Below are 6192 nucleotides of genomic sequence, written 5' to 3' on the forward strand. Positions count from 1 at the left end.
TTCCAAGCACAAGATAGCAGCAGCTTCTTCCAAAGTGGACTCAGCTCAGAGCTGATCTAAGGACCTCTGGATGATCAGAGCATCAGTGCGGATCCCTTCACTTGGGGGCAGCCCACTCAGTAAGAAGCCCAGGGTGGTCGCGACAGCAGCAGCAGCAGTTCTGCCCTACCTTGCCCGATGGTTTCCAGGGGAGCCAAGAATTATTTTTGCCGCAACACTGAGGTGTGGCAGATCGGAAAATTCCCTTTTCTGACACCAAAGCAAAGGACAAATATTTTCTTCCAATTTGGTCAATCCTCTTCAAACCAGTCTCCCCAATCTCCTCCCACACACACAAAAAAAGTTTGGGGCACTCTAAGCTCTTCTTCCTTATAGTGAGTGAAATTTTAAAAAGGTAAAGGAAGAAGCTGCGACTGGGCAGTCTGAAGCAGGCAGACACATGCACCTACGCACACCCCTAAAAGAGATTTTAGAAGCTGCTGGGCTTCTCCCCCTCCCCTTTAAGCAAGTGAAATGCAAATTCAGATTTGATACTCTGTCCTCAGCCAACCAAAAAGAGCTTTTCACCTGCCATTGGCCCTCCCACCAATGAGAGGAAGTATCTGAAGTAAGAGCCCTCCCCTGGCCAATAGAAGGCCAGCTCAGTCACTTAGTTAATGATGCAGCAGTACAGGGAAGGCCATCACATGTGAACTGGAAGGGAGCCAACATGGAGACACAGAGAACGCAAGGTAAACAACTTTCCAACGCCAAAAGGATGACATTTAATCTCTAAATGCTAGCTTCCCACCTAGGCTCATCCTTAACCCTTCTGCTGGCCTGACAGATCCCAGGAGCCTCACTACCTGTCCCCACAGAGCTCCTAACAAGATGCAACAGTGACTGCGTCACTGTTCCCCACTTTTCTCAACTACGCAGTGACATCCTACCAGCTTCACCCCACTTCTCCCAGCCCACACCCTCCCTACGCTTATGCTCTTTACCACCCCAGATGCCCAGGACTAGACATTTTAAAAGGGAATGCCTGGAAAAACAGTTTCTCCTGACTGCTTCTTGTCACTTCTCACTCTCCTCCTTCCCCATGAGATCTGCACAGATGGACGCTGACACCCAAACAACCTGGAAAACCAGCCTCTCTGTCCACCAGAAAAAAGCAGGGTAAAGGTGGGAGGTTAAGTGAGAAGCCAGGGCTGGTTCACTCCTGCCCCCACCCTGGTCAGGTTTAAGTAGCTGACACTAAGGGAGAAGAAATTAAAGTGGAAAACACAACAACAACAACAACAACAACCACCCTCAAGGGGAGGAAAAATAGCAAAAAGCAAGAGAGGTGAGAAAAGGCAGAGCACCCACATACCCTAGACATTGCCCTTATCACACAAAATACGTACGTGGGGGAAGAAGTAGGTTACGCCATCAAGTCCTTAAGCCTTATTGGACCACCAGTCGTCTCCTGCGCAGACCCAAATCTCTATCCAGATACAAGGTGTCGCAGTCCTGAATGTTCCAGAATCCACTCTGATTATGTCTTCCTCTGCCACCCCACTCCTGTACCCACTCCTGCCCCCCCATCTCACCTCCTCCCATGGGAACCACCCATGGCACCTTGCGTGACATCTTAGCCTAGGCTACCCAGAGGCCTCTGGCCCCCAACAGATTTCTGAACGCTTGGCAGAACCTGGTGCCCAGTGTTGCTATGACTTGTTTCTTGCTTTCTCTCTCTGCTGCAGCACGGCTGCTGCTAGCAGACCTATCGACAGCTTATGTGTTCGTGCTGGCTCCCCCTCTCTCTCCCTTTCTCCCTCTCCTCCTCTCTCTCCTCTCTCCTCTCTCTCTCTCTCTCTCTCTCTCTCTCTCTCTCTCTGCTCTGAGCTCTGTGACGCAGATCTAAATTCTCCAGTCTGCTCCTTGTGTTGCAGAAGCAGAACTGCAGCTTTTCCCCTGGCGAGGCAGAGGGCAGTGCCAAGGCTGGTCAAACAAGGGAGAGAAAAAAAAAAAAAAGTTGGACCTACATTCTGTTTTCTTGGCCACACTTTTCAGCCTTTTTTCCTTTTTCATACCTAACAGCTCTGGAACACACAGGTCTCTGTCCCTGCAGCCTCTCCTCTTCCTTTGGAGTTTCATGGCAATAAGACTAACTTTAACTCTTTGAGTGGCAGCCCCCAGGGCCCAGCCAGGCCTGTCCTGTACTAAATGTTGCATCATCTTTTCTTGAGCCATATGGGCTTCTCCTAGCCATAGGCTAAAATAGACCTCACCATAAGACCTATCCCATTAACTCTTTCTGCCACAGACAAATCCAAAATTACAGCTACGGCTGTTTTCTGGAATTATTTTTGCCTTTTTCTTCTTTCCTTCCATTTTTTAAAATCTTTTTGTTTTATTTTTAGCTACTAAATCAAGATTTTTATATCCTGAATTTCCTAAGGATAAAAAGCATAATTAAAACATTGTCTGCCTAACCCACAAATGAGATCCTTCTATCAGGCCAGGTATTTGAAAAACAAACCAAATAGCAGCCTGAAGAAATCCAGTGTAATGTAGCTCTCTATTCATTCAGTGTCAAAATTTTAGGATCTAGATAGGGTTGTTCAATTACTTCCCAAAAGGTACATAGGCCACACAGTCTGCAATTCATTGCTGAGTCATTTGTTCCCAAGAGCCTTCCGACAACATAAATGACAACAAACAGAGAGACGGCCAAGCCTGGACCTGAGGTAGCCAATAACTGATTCTTCCCTCAGGACTGGTAACCAACCAAGATGAACATACACCAGCCCAACCCTCAATCCTTGAGCAATAGTTTAGTGTACCCACATACCCAGAAACTCTTATGAGGAAGGTGTTCCACTAATGCCTCAGAGGCAGGTGGAAGTTACCTTAGGATAGCGACAGCTCTCAACCGCACCAAAGCACAGAACTTCTAACATCCCCCTTCTCTGAGAATGCTTCCAATAACAGCTCAGATACCAACCCAATGAACCCTACATAACCAGACACATTCACCAAGGCTCGTGTTCAAACCATCATATATATGTAAGTGTTTCTCATACCAGCCTCTAACCAGATGTTTCAGATGTGTTCAGGTCCTGGGGGTGGTAAGCTGATTCATAAAGTGTATCACATCAGGATCTTGTACTTTCAGTAAGAAGAACAGGAACAAGAGGCCAGGAAACCACCTCTTCTACACCCACTATTCTGTATAGCCTTTACACAGCCACTAGAGCCAACATTTTAGTCAGCAGAGAGAAGGACCTCTTGGAAGACAACCTGGTATTCCCTCGTTTTAAAAGAAGCCTGGGGCATCTGTGCCAGGCTCCCAACAGAGGGGAAAGTGCTTCAAATTTACACCTTCTGGGAGGCAGGGTAGAGTATGCCAATAAAGAAGTTACCTACTGGTCTGATGACCAAAGGCATATGGCTTTGATGTCACTTAAAGCAAGTCCCCCAGAATGGTTCTCTGCTTACCCAAGTTCCCATTTGCCAGTTTCCTTCTCCATGGGGAAAAACATGTACACACACACACACACACACACACACACACACACACACACACACCCCACACATGCCTAAGTTCATGTCAGGACATTCCTGATTTATCCATGAGCCCAGGATCAAATAAACAAAGAGCTCTGCCAGAGAGCCTTCTCTTTCAGGACAGGGAACCAGAGGGAAGCAGGCTCAGTACAGAGTTAGCCCATAATCTCACGAACCTGGTGAAATGATGTGGTTTCTCAGTCCCATGGCAACAGGAATGTCATGGGTGAGTGGAAGTGAGAAGAGGTAAACCATGAGAAATAGTCAAGAGATGCACAGGACAAGAGTAGGGACATACAAGGCCACAGAACTTGAGGAGTGAGGCCACTGTGGTCTACAACCACAGCAAGACTGTGCTAAGCCTTCACAGGGAATGCCCATGACAGCAGGGACGGCTCGCAAAGTATGACACCGTGTAGGAAGATTTGTTTCCATTCTCTTCCTAAAAGTCCATTTACCCTCCTCAGAATTTTACTAAGATTAAAGCAGTTATCTTAGGTGCCTCTGATTAATTCTAGGTCTCTTCCATTAACATGATTCTATGGAGCACTGAGAACAGAAAAAACCCAAAAGGGATGACCAGGAAGCAGAGATGAATTCAGTTTCAAAAACATGGGTGGATGTTTACTTAGTGAAACATACAAGGAAGCAGTTTTACAGGATGCTACAGTTAGTATTTGATTTTGGGCAGCAAGGACAACGCCTGAGCAGGGACTCTGCCATCAATACTCAGAGGCCTGCCTGGGAACCTGAAAAGGCAGGGTGTCAGCTCCTGCCCAATAGCTCCAGGTTTCTCAGCTTCTCAATTCCTACAGGCCTTGGGGACTAAATAAATTCTCCAGACACAGTTAGCTCTCCTTGGCCTCCAAAGGATATGGGTCAAAATTTCAAAATGCCAAAAACAATGTTTCTTTTTCTTTAAAGGGATAGAGCTAAACTTTGACCCATCCTTGTCCAGGGTATGAATTGCATGCACTCTGTACTGGTCACAAACTCCATTAGCCACATCAGTGGGCAAAAGTAGGATTCCTGCTGGCCTGCTGCCTTTCTTTTCTCCCATCAGGCCCAGCTCTGGAAGACTGGATCCTTAGGGGAAGCAGGGGAGCTGTGCAAGAAGCTAACACACTCTTGGAACATTTGGGGCCCGAGTGTGTATCCTAGATATACTAAACATAAATCTAGTCTCCCATGGAAGTGGCCAGCTAGATGCACATGTGGTGTACTAGATGTGGAAGGCATTTCTGCTTAGAACCTGGGAGTAGACAAATAGCTGGGGCTTGGTGACCTCAGGAGGTAAAGCACTCATGAAGTACCTAGTAAGTGCTAAGCTAATATACAGTACAGAAGTATAGGAAATGGGCCAACGCCTCAGACAGATTTGCCAGCTTAGTATCCTCTAAGCATTCTCAGATGTGCATTATGGATACTAAAAAACAAATCTACTCTTTAGAAGCTTGAATTTGCTTTTCCAATGAATTAATAATAAACATACTGATTAATCCCCAGGCTAGCCCATACTTCCCTTTTTGAAGTAACCAACTACGATGTCTCCCAGTCAGTAATAAAATAATAAAGTAGAAAAGAACAGTAATAAAGAAGAGAAGCAGTCTTCTGGGAAATAATGTCCTAAGAAGGAATATGCCAGTCCTTGTAGGCTGCCTCTCCAGCTCTGTGCTCAGGGCTATCTGAGAATGGGGATCACAGAATCCAGACTATCTAATTTTTCAGAACAAAAGCTTTATGTTAAGCTCCAAGATTTTAAACACTGCCAAAAACAAAACAAACAAACAAAAAACCTTGTAAAGTCCACATACACCTACAAAACTTCCAGGGTGTTCATGGGTCCAATAATGAATGTGTAACGCCAGGGAGAACAAGTACTGCCAGAGAGGGATGCAACAAGAATAAGTTCCAAAAGAAAACCAACACACATATGTTGCCATTTGAAGAAAACAAAGGTAATCAAAGCTTTCAGATCCATCCCTGATGGACGCAGGTAGAATGCTGTATTAAAAGTATTTGTTAAGTAGACATGATTACCATTAAAGTAACGGTATTTGTAGCCCACCTTGACCAACTGGCAGTGTAGAGAGATCATGTTAGTACACTGGCTTTCTTTCCCACTGAGGGCTACTCCCCTGGATGTCCGTGGAAGGTCTGATCAGGGCTTTAGAGACAAGATTGGAAGAGATTATCATAATCTAACACCATCCAAGGCATAGGGCCCTCCACAAAAAACAGTGCAACCAAGATGCTGTTTTGCCTCTTTGTGGTAACTCTGACCATTCTTTAGAGAACTTGGACAACTGTAGCACAGCAAAGAACAAACCTCATGTAGGTAAATATGAGCCTGTGGGTCTTTGTTCGGTCTCTGGAGCCCCACAGAACAAGCTTGCTCTCCCCAAGTCTTTTGAGTTTGTATGGTAGCTTTTACAACCTAAAGATTTAAGGCTCAGCAAGAAGGTTGAGGGAACAAAAGGGAAATGAAAAACAAAGAGGGAAAAAGCTAGAGAGAAAAATTCAACTGATCAAAATTTATAAGCAAAAGGAGAGTTAAAGACACATACGTAACATTCATGAGAAAAGAGGTATAGCTGAGCGAAGCAGCATGGGAAATGAAAGGCCTGGTGCCCTTACTGAAAGGAGAAATAGGTCTGA

The sequence above is a fragment of the Peromyscus eremicus genome, chromosome 15, assembly GCF_949786415.1.
Source record: "Peromyscus eremicus chromosome 15, PerEre_H2_v1, whole genome shotgun sequence".
NCBI classification, from domain to species: Eukaryota; Metazoa; Chordata; class Mammalia; order Rodentia; family Cricetidae; genus Peromyscus; species Peromyscus eremicus.